Below are 10,236 nucleotides of genomic sequence, written 5' to 3'. Positions count from 1 at the left end.
TTCCTCATGTCGTCAACAACATTGGCTAGCATCAAACTTTAAAATGTTTGCTAATCTCATAGATATTTCACTTTTTGTCTTGATTTGTACTTATTTAAGTTTATTTATTTTTCATGACTGTAACTTTTTTTGAAAACTGCCAGTTCTTATCTTTTGTCCATTTTTATATTGGGTTGTCATTTTCTTCTTATTAACTTATACAGGCTTTTTGTAAATTAAGGAAATTAGCCTTTTGCTATCATATATACTGCAGTCATATATTTTGCTATCATATATACTGCAAATATCTTTTTTAAATTTGACACTGATTTTTAGACTTTGTTTAGGCTACTTTTATTTCATACTGAAAAAATTTTGTGTATTCACATTTACCAGTTTTTTTACTTTATGATCTTTAGATTTTACATCCTTCTTAGTAAGGCTTTTCATCTTCACTCATGCTTTCTTTTTGAAATTTTATGGTTTATTTTATGTTCAACTCCTTAATATATGTTAAATCTTTGATAATTTAAGTTTAAATCTTTGGGTCTTTTTAGAGACAGGGTCTCACTCTGTTGCCCAAGCTGGAATGCAGTGATGTATTATAGCTTACTCACTCACTGCAGCCTCAAATTCCTGGACTCAAGTGATCCTCCTGCCTTAGCCTCCAGAGTAACTGGGACTACAGGTGCACACCACCACACTTGACTCATTAAAAAAAAATTTTTTTTTTAGAGATGGGGTATTGCTATGTTGCTCCTGGGCTCAAGCAATCCTTAGCTTCCTAAAGTGCTGGGATTACAAGGCGTGAGCTCCCACACCTGGTGTATGTTTAAGTTTTTGAGGCATCAAAAGTACAGAATGCAGGAGGAATCTAGCCTTTCCCCTTAACAATTTGTCAGTGAATTCATGTTTATCCTCTTTGTTTAAAATGTAGCCTTTACCGTGAACTTAAATGCTCTAGGCATTTGGTTTAATTTTGGGCTCTCCACTTTGTTTTACTGATGTCTATTTTTTCTTTTTTTTTTTTTTTTTTTTTTTTTGAGTCGGAGTCTTGCTCTGTCGCCCAGGCTGGAGTGCAGTGGCCGGATCTCAGCTCACTGCAAGCTCCGCCTCCCGGGTTCCGGCCATTCTCCTGCCTCAGCCTCCCGAGTAGCTGGGACTACAGGCGCCCGCCACCTCGCCCGGCTAGTTTTTTGTATTTTTAGTAGAGACGGGGTTTCACCGTGTTAGCCAGGATGGTCTCGATCTCCTGACCTCGTGATCCGCCCGTCTCGGCCTCCCAAAGTGCTGGGATTACAGGCTTGAGCCAGATGTCTATTTTTTCTATAGAAACTTTTACGTTTTGCTCACTGTTTGGATTTAAAAAAGCAAAAACTTCTTTTTTTTTTCCTCAATCAGAAAGTCAAAGCCATATGCAGGCACAAAGAATGCAAGCACTGAAAGCACACCTTAGCAAGGGGCTGTGGGAGACGGATTAATGTGTGGCCATCTGGTGCACAGGATAATGGATTGTTGGGGCCAGGGGTACATAGGTATAATCTTCTTGTTGATTCTTAATGGGAAGAAATGATCTGTATAAACATAGCAATGGAAAGTTAGGCACTATATATATATATATTAGTGCCAATGTCTTGGGGCAAAGTCTAGTTTCATTCAAAATAGTAGTGTATCTAGTAACTAGCTGATTAGTTCTTTATTTAAGGAGTTACAGTGCAATCAAGCTGGTGTTTAGTGGCTATAAAAAGGAGATGAACAGTGGCCTACTTCAGATAGGAAGGAGAACTGGTGTAGTAAATTTCTGTCTTATATCCCCAAGAAATGGCTCAGTTTTCTAAAAAGACGAAGGCCTTTAAATACTACAATATACTTTATATTTACTATTTTGAATGGATAAATTTCTTAGATGCATCACAATCATCCCTCATATTTCTAAAATTTTCGTTGATATAGATCTGGCACAATTGTGAATAAATCAGGTAGCACAGCAAAACAACACTCCTCAGTCTTACATACTCCTGGTATACTGGAGCAACTATATTTTATTTCTTTCTATGTTTGATTTTTCTGGTGGTTTCCTCCTTACTTGTATATGTCCTCTGCATACTACTTTTTGATATGTCATCTTTAGACATTCTATTTTGCCTGTATGCTATGAGAGTTGGTGTTTGCTGCCCTGTACCCACACCTACCCCGGCCTATGCAGTTACATCACCTTCCTCTCTTCTTCCATGATTGCCCATGCACTGTCAATTACTCATACCTCTACTGTTTTTTCTCCTTCCTTCCTTCCTTCCTTCCTTCCTTCCTTCCTTCCCTCCTTCCTTCCTTTTCTTCTTTCTTTCTTTCTTTTTTTTGAGATGGGGTTTCACTCTTGTTGCCCAGGCTGGAGTGCAATGGCATGATCTCAGCTCACTGCAACCTCTGCCTCCCAGGTTCAAGCGATTCTCCTGCCTGAGCCTCCTGAACAGCTGGGATTACAGGTGCCTGCCATGATGCCTGGCTGATTTTTTGTATTTTTAGTAGAAATGAGGTTTTGCCATATTGACCAGGTTGGTCTTGAACTCCTGACTTCAGGTGATCCACCCGCCTCTGCCTTCAAAAGTGCTGGGATTACAGGGGTGAGCCACTGCGCCCTGCCCTCTATTGCTTTTTCCATGGGCTCCAGGCACCGTCCCTTGACTCTTCCACTTTTGTCCTTTATGCTTACAGTTTATTCTCCCCTTCCTTCTCCTTTCCATTCCTCTACATTTTTCAACTATGTTTTTACTTTTACATATCAAAGTTGATAACATCTGTTCTCTGTTCTAAGAACACAGTCAACTCTCCAAAGATTTGTTCAGATATGAGGGTCAGAAGAAGGTGGTGCTGTCATAGGGCCAGAGGTGGCACCCACACTGCCTTCAAGGGGCTTACAGTTCAGGAGAGGAGAGGAGACATGTAAACGAATAACAGACTGGGTGCCATGGCTCATGCCTGTAGTTCCAGCACTTTGGGAGGCTGAGGCAGGAGGATTGTTTGAGCCCAGGAGTTCGAGACCAGCCTGAGGAACATGGCGAAACCCCCTCTCTACAAAAAAAAAAAATTAGTTGGGTGGTGTGACTTGCATAGTCCCAGTTACCTGGGAGGAGGCTGAGGCAGGAGAATCATCTCAGCCCAGAGGGTCGAGGATGCAGTGAGCCAAGAGGCAGGAGAATCGTCTGAGCCCAGAAGGTCAAGGATGCAGTGAACCAAGATTGGGCCACCGCACTCTAGCTTGGGCAACAGAGCAAGACCCTGTCTCAAAAACAAAAAGCAAACCAAGAAAACCACACACACAAAACAAATAAGGACAATACAAGTATAAAATGCTCTATAAAGATGCTTTTAGAGTGCAGTGGGTCTCCGGGCACTCTAGCAGCTCCCTCCTAATCTATACATCTCCAACTCTTTCTCCAAATTTTCATCCTTCAGGTGGTGAAAGTGCAAAGGTTGCAAAACCAGTTTTCAGGAATGTTGTTTCCAGGCTCTGCTTCAAATTATGGTGGTGGTTGCCACTTAGAATTTGTGGCCTGAGCAAAACGAAACAACAACCAACCAAACAAAAAACTAGTAATGTTTATTGTCGCTAGAGAGGAAACTGAGTGGTGCCAAGACAGGAGTGAAAGGAGGCTTCCCACTTTTGTATGTCTTGAATTCTAAGCCTCTGCTACCTGCCATAAATATAAATTTAAAAATATAGCCAAGAATTACAAAAAACATTTTCTGACATGTCAGTCTGAGGACTTCAGAACGAGAGCACCAAGGGAGAGTTGAATTAAAAGAGAGTCTGGGTGCCTTGGAGGACTCTCGAGGAAAACGTGCATCTTCCGGTACAAACAAGTCCTGAGATGAAGAGCCAGCCAGGTGAAAGGAGCTCACGCTATTTTCGCATGTATATTGAATGTCCACGGGACGCCCCTTCTGAAAGCAGACTTTAAAACTTGAAACTCTTCTCATCCAGCGACAGTATCTAGTTTTCATAACGTTTTTTACACCAGAGGTTGCAATGTAGACAAGCTGGGAAAGGTACAACTGACTGTGTTTCAAGAAGAGCGCTCTGCAGTGCGGCAGGTCTACCCTGCTCTGATCCAGGCTGTTTTTTGCTCCAGGTCCCAACCTCGCAGTCATATATGTAATCAAGACTAATGAAGCTCAATTTGTGAAATCAGTGAGGGCTATATTTTCCAATTGCGAGTAGGGGTCATTGTATCACAGTAAGAACTTGATTTCATGTTGCAAGCCAGTATATACATTCATAAAAATTCACACATTCATATATACATTGGAAATAAATAATACTTCCTTTACACAATAATACTTTAAACAATACTTCCATTATTTCCATAAAATAATACTTCCTTTAATCACATGACATGGACTCAATTTTCTTTATTTTTTACTGTTATTATATATGTATATATTTTCTTTTTCTTTTCTTTTTTTTTGAGACAGGATCTCATGCCATCACCCAGGCAGGAATGCAGTGGCGTGATCTTGGTTCACTGCAACCTCAACCTCCGAGGGTCAAGGGATCCTCCCACCTCAGCTTCCCAAATAGCTGGGACTACAGAAGGGCACCATCATGCCTTGCTAATTTTTGTATTTTTTTGTAAATATGGGGTCTCAAACTTGTGGGTCCCAGGGATCTGCCTGCCTTGTGCTCCCAAAATGCTGGGATTACAGGTGTAAATCTGGCCATATTTTTATGTTTATTTTTATTTTTTGAGACAGGGTCTCAATCTTGCCCAGGCTGGAGTGCAATGGCGCAAACACAGCTCACAGCAGCCTCGACCTCCTGGGCTCAAGCAATCCTCCCACCTCAGCCTCCCTAGTAGCTGGAACTACAGGCATGATTACTTTTTATTTTTTGAGACGGTCTTGCTCTGTTGCCCAGACATGAGTGCAGTGGTGCATTCTTTGCTCACTGCAGACTCAACCTCCCTGGACTCAGGTGATCCTCTCACCTCAGCCTCCTGAGTAGCTGGGACTACGGGCATGCACCACCACACCCAGCTAATTTTGTTTCATTTACTTTTTTATAGAGAGGAGGTCTCATTATGTTGCCCAGGGTGGTCTCAAACTCCTGGGCTCAAGCGATCCTCCCAACTCAGTGTCCCAAAGTGCTGGCTTGGGCCACCATACCTGCCTGGCTCTCAATTTTCTCTTTAATTCTTTCTGATTTGATTTTTTTTTTCAGCTTTATGAGCTGGAAGGGTCTGAATGACAAATTAAAATTGCATATATTTAGGCTGTATGATGTGATGTTATATGTATGTATGTATTGTGAAATGACTCCCACAATCAAGCTGAGTAACATATCCCTCTCCTCACACAGTTACCATTTATTTTTTGTGGCGAGGACACTTGAGATATACTCACCTAGCACATTTCAAGTATGCAATACCTTGTTATTAACTGTAGTCACTATGCTGTTCATTAAGTCCTCAGTACTTATTCATCCTATTTTATTTTATTTTTTTGAAACAGGATCTCACTCTGTCACCCAGGCTGGCATGCAACCTCTCACCACGGCTCTCCTTCCTGGGCTCAACCAATCCTCCAGCCTCAGCCTCTCGAGTAGCTGGGACTATAGCCATAAACCTCTAGGCCTGGATAATTTTTATATTTTTTGTAGATACGGAGTTTTGCTATGTTTCCCAGGCTGGTCTTGAACTCCGAAACTCAAAGCAATCTGTCCACCTCAGCTTCCTAAGCTGCCTATTTGATATTTTCTAATGCCGATAACAGCCCACTAAATTTATTTAAGACCTATAGTTTGGAAAATCCTGAGCTAGACTACATACATGTATACTGAGTCATGATATAAGAGGCATATTTTACAATGATCACTTTAAATTAAATTTTAAAAACAAATTACTAGGCCATGTTATAAATGTTGAAATTTGCTTGTGTTGTCATTGCTAAAATCTCTTCTGTCAAGATCCCTTGTGGCCGGGCACAGTGGCTCATGCCTGTAATCTCAGCACTTTGGGAGGCCGAGACAGGTGGGTCACCTGAAGGTCAGGAGTTCGAGACCAGCCTGGCCAACATGGTGAAACTCCGTCTCTACTAAAAACATAAAAAATTCGCCAGGTGTGGTGGCGGGTGCCCGTAATCCAAACTACTTTACTAAAAATATAAAAATTAGCCTGGTGTGGTGGCAGCTGCCTGTAATCCCAGATACTTGGGAGGCTGAGGCATGAGAATCCCTAGAACTCAGGAGGCAGAGGTTGCAGTGAGTTAAGAGGGTGCCATTGGACTCCAGCCTGGGCAACAAGAGCAAAACCCCTTCTCAAAAAAAAAAAAAAAAAAAAAAATCCCTTCTATTTTTTGGGAGGTATTTGCATTCAAGGGACTCAGTTTTAGAAATATCACAAAGTAAAAACCCAGACTCTTCCAGTCCTTCAGTAACTCTTATAATGCACTAGGCTTCTTTGCTTTTTAAAAATTCTTCTCACTCCAGTGTGTATCCCTAAACACTATTTTATGTTTAAAAAATGATGTCTTTTATATGTCTTTTAATCTACAATTCACCGTATTCTTCTTTCACCTTGCATTTTATTTGCTGGATAAACTAAATTGCTTCGTTAATAGATTCCCATAGTATGGATTTTGTTAATTACATTGTATGATGTAGTTTAGCATGTTCCCTCTCATTTGTATTTTCTGTAAATTAGTAGTTGGATTTAGAGCTTTGATTAGATAGGTTTGGTCTTTTTTGACAAGACCACTTTGGAGATGATATTGTGTTGTGTCCTTTTGCCAGATGGCACATAATGTCATGTATGTGTGTGTGATGTGTGTGTGTGTGTGAGTGTGTATGTTAGCAGCCATTGATACTAATTGCCTAGTTCTATTAGCATATTAAGGATTTCAAATGATATTCTAATTCAGCCACTGTTTCTTAATTTATTAGCTTTAATATGTATATTAAAAGACCCCTCCCCAGACTATTTGGCTACCTAATGATTCGGTTCATATACGAAAGGCAGAACAAGTGTCTGGTTCTTTCCCTTTATTTAAAAGTTCTCAAAATAGTTAAGTTGCTTCCTTATCATACTCCATAGGTGATCAAATAGAGTTTTTAAAAAAGTAACATTTTAAACCCATGGATTTAAACATAATTTGGTGCATTTCAAATGATTTCGTTTTTTATTCTTCTTGATGCTTGTGCTCCAATTATTCTGTCTTTGCTAATAAGTGACTCCTGAGCTCCTTTAACACGGCCCTAATTGTGGGCGAAGGATTACCCAGGTGCCGAAGCAGGAGACTGAAGGCACAAACTGTAACAATATAATAAAGAAATTAGTTAGAATAAAAAGAAACAAATTAGATATAGAGATGATCATGGACAATTATCAGTCATTATATAAACATTATTAATCATTAGGTTTTAATATTACTCTTTGTTGCATTACTAATATAACCTAGGAATAACCAGTGGCTATAGGGTCAGGTACTGAAGGGACATTGTAAGAAGTGATCTAGAAGGCAAGAGGTGAGCCCTCTGTCATGCCTGCATAAGGGCCACTTGAGGGCTTCTTGGTCAAGCAGTAACGCCAGTGCCTGGGAAGGCACCCTTACTTAGCAGACTGCGAAAGGGAGTCTCCCTTTCCTCGGAGGAGTCAGGGAACAGTCTGCTCCACCAACTTCTTGTGGGACTGGATATTATCCAGGCCTGCCCGCAGTCATCCAGAGGCCTAAACCCCTCCCTGTGGTGCTGTGCTTCAGTGGTCACGCGTCTTGTCCACTTTCATGTTCCTTCCATACTCCTCCTTCCTCTTTGAAGTTCATAGTAGCTAGCAGTAGAAGAAATAGTGAAAGTATTAAAGTCTTTGATCTTTCATATAAGTGCATAGAAGAAAACGCTGACATATGCTGCCTTCCCTCTCTGCTTCGGCTACCTAAAAGAGAAGGGCCCACTGTCCCATGATCACATGACTTGCTTGACCGTATCAGTCACTTGGATGACTCACCCTCCTTACCCTGCCCGTCTTGCCTTGTATGCAATAAATATCAGCGCGCTCAGCCATTCGGGGCCACTACCGGTCTTCGCATCTTGGTGATAGTGGTCCCCTGGGCCCAGCTGTTTTCTCCTTTATCTCCTTGTCTTGTGTTTTTATTTCTTACAATCTCTCAACTCTGCACATGGGGAGAACATCTGCTAAGCCCCATAAGGCTGGACCCTACATCTAATGATCATGTGTAGCTTCCTTCCTTCCTTTCTATTATGAGATGTTCCAGACTCATCTTGTACCTTTCCTGCCCTAGATCTGGAATCAGCCATGATTTCTTTTAATGGAAAATAGATTTCAGAATCATGATATTGGCACTAGAGATATTCATTGATACTAGGTTGATCATTATTTCTTGGCTTTTCAGTGGACAGAGCAAGGGAATTTTTAAAAGATAAAATACCTTACAAGTTAATATTGATACTTCTCTATTTCAAATTCAGCAATACAAGGTTTTAACTTAACCTCTTCTAATGCTTTATCATTGTTCTTCCTGATTGAGAATTGCCTTAACTTGCCATGATCAGTGGTCCTTTAGGGCTACGGATAGTTGCGTGAGGGTAGAAGGACTGACTGATCCTGATGGAGTGAAGACACTGGAGGTACTCTTTGGGAAAAGCTCAGTTCCAAAAAGGTAAGATATTATGGTTAGTAAGTTAGACCTGAGCTTCTTCAAGTTATCACTGTACTAGAATTTAGGCCATATTAGTAAACTAAACCTAGGACGGGGTCAATAGTTGGGGTTCAAGAACAGGTATAGTGCTGCAAACAGTAAGCAACCAGTAACCTACAAGAACCAGGAAGGCACAGACTGCCAGAGAGTCCAGGAGAGTGGCTGGCAGAGGCTGAACAGGCAGAATGGAACATGGAAATCAACAAAATTCCCAAGGAGGCACAGCATCTTTAAACAACTTATCTGAAAAGTGAAGGTACAGAGGGGGTTGGAGTCTTGCCAAGAAGTCATGATTACTGGTGGTGGTGGGCAGAGTTCAGGAACTTAAATCAAGACTTACTAGAGAAAACCAAATGGCTCACATAAATGTATGGTTGATCTAGGAGATGCTAGGGGCAATCACCCACATCTCAGCTATAACCATTTCCATGGATTACAATTTCCAGCTGCCAGCAGCTGCTATTCTTTACCTGAGAGCACTCTCTGACTGCTGAAACCACTCTACCTGGGCATGCTGTAGATACTGGAGAATTACCTGAGGCTCCTCCACACCCCATAGCTGCCTCCCAGGTTGTATTTTCCAACTGGATTTGGGTTCCTATCTCTCCTTGTGCCACAGGCCCACATGGACTCTATATTCTAGTCAGTAGGATATAGTTCCTCCAGTGGGTCATTCTGCTTCACATCTTTGTACCTTTGTACATGCTGTTCCCTCTGCTTCAATTCTCTTCTCCCATGCTAGTCTTCTCCAACAATTCCTCTCATCCTTTAAAAATGGTCTAAATGACCATCTCTTTGAAGCTTTCTTCCCTAGTCTTAGGGGTCTTTTTCTTACGTTCTTATAGCCCTAGGACATAATAAATATCCATTGGGTATTTGAATTAAGTATGGGCAAGTAAGGATCCCAGGCACTAAAGCTCACACAGTTTCAATTCTGAGTGTCCTTCTGCCCCCATCAGCAGATTTCTTCCAGGAAGGGTCCAATCTTAATAAGTTCCAAGCCAGCAAGTAGACACAGGGAAGCAGATACAATCTGGTTGGAGGCATTAGGAAAGGACAGAAATATGAGACATATCTTATTAACTCTCCTGATATTCGTTTTCTGGAATTACATGGCAAAGTACCCCAGCTGGGTGGCTTAAACAACAGAAATTAATTTTCTCATAATTCTGGAGGCTGAGATTAAGGTGTTGGCAGGGTTGGTATCTTCGAAGACCTTTTTTTTTTTGTTTGTTTGTTTTGTTTTGTTTTGTTTTTGGCTTGTAGGTGGCCATTCGCTTCTGGTATCTTTACATGATCTACCTTTGGTATATCTGTGTCCTAATCTCTTCTCCTTAAAAGACACCAGTCATACTGGATTAGGGCCCATCCATATGACCTCATTTTACCTTAACTATATTATAGAGGCCCTCACTCCAAATACAATCACATTCTGAGGTTAGGACTTCAGCACATGAATTTTGTGGAGACACAATTCACTGTATAATACTCCCCCAGTATAGAGAACCCATGTTCCTAACATTAAGTCCTGAAAAAACAACTGAGGTA

Source organism: Piliocolobus tephrosceles, chromosome 1 (assembly GCF_002776525.5).
Source record: "Piliocolobus tephrosceles isolate RC106 chromosome 1, ASM277652v3, whole genome shotgun sequence".
In the NCBI taxonomy this organism is placed as follows: domain Eukaryota; kingdom Metazoa; phylum Chordata; class Mammalia; order Primates; family Cercopithecidae; genus Piliocolobus; species Piliocolobus tephrosceles.
The sequence above is the reverse complement of the archived record's forward strand: the minus strand, read 5'-3'. Positions refer to the sequence as shown.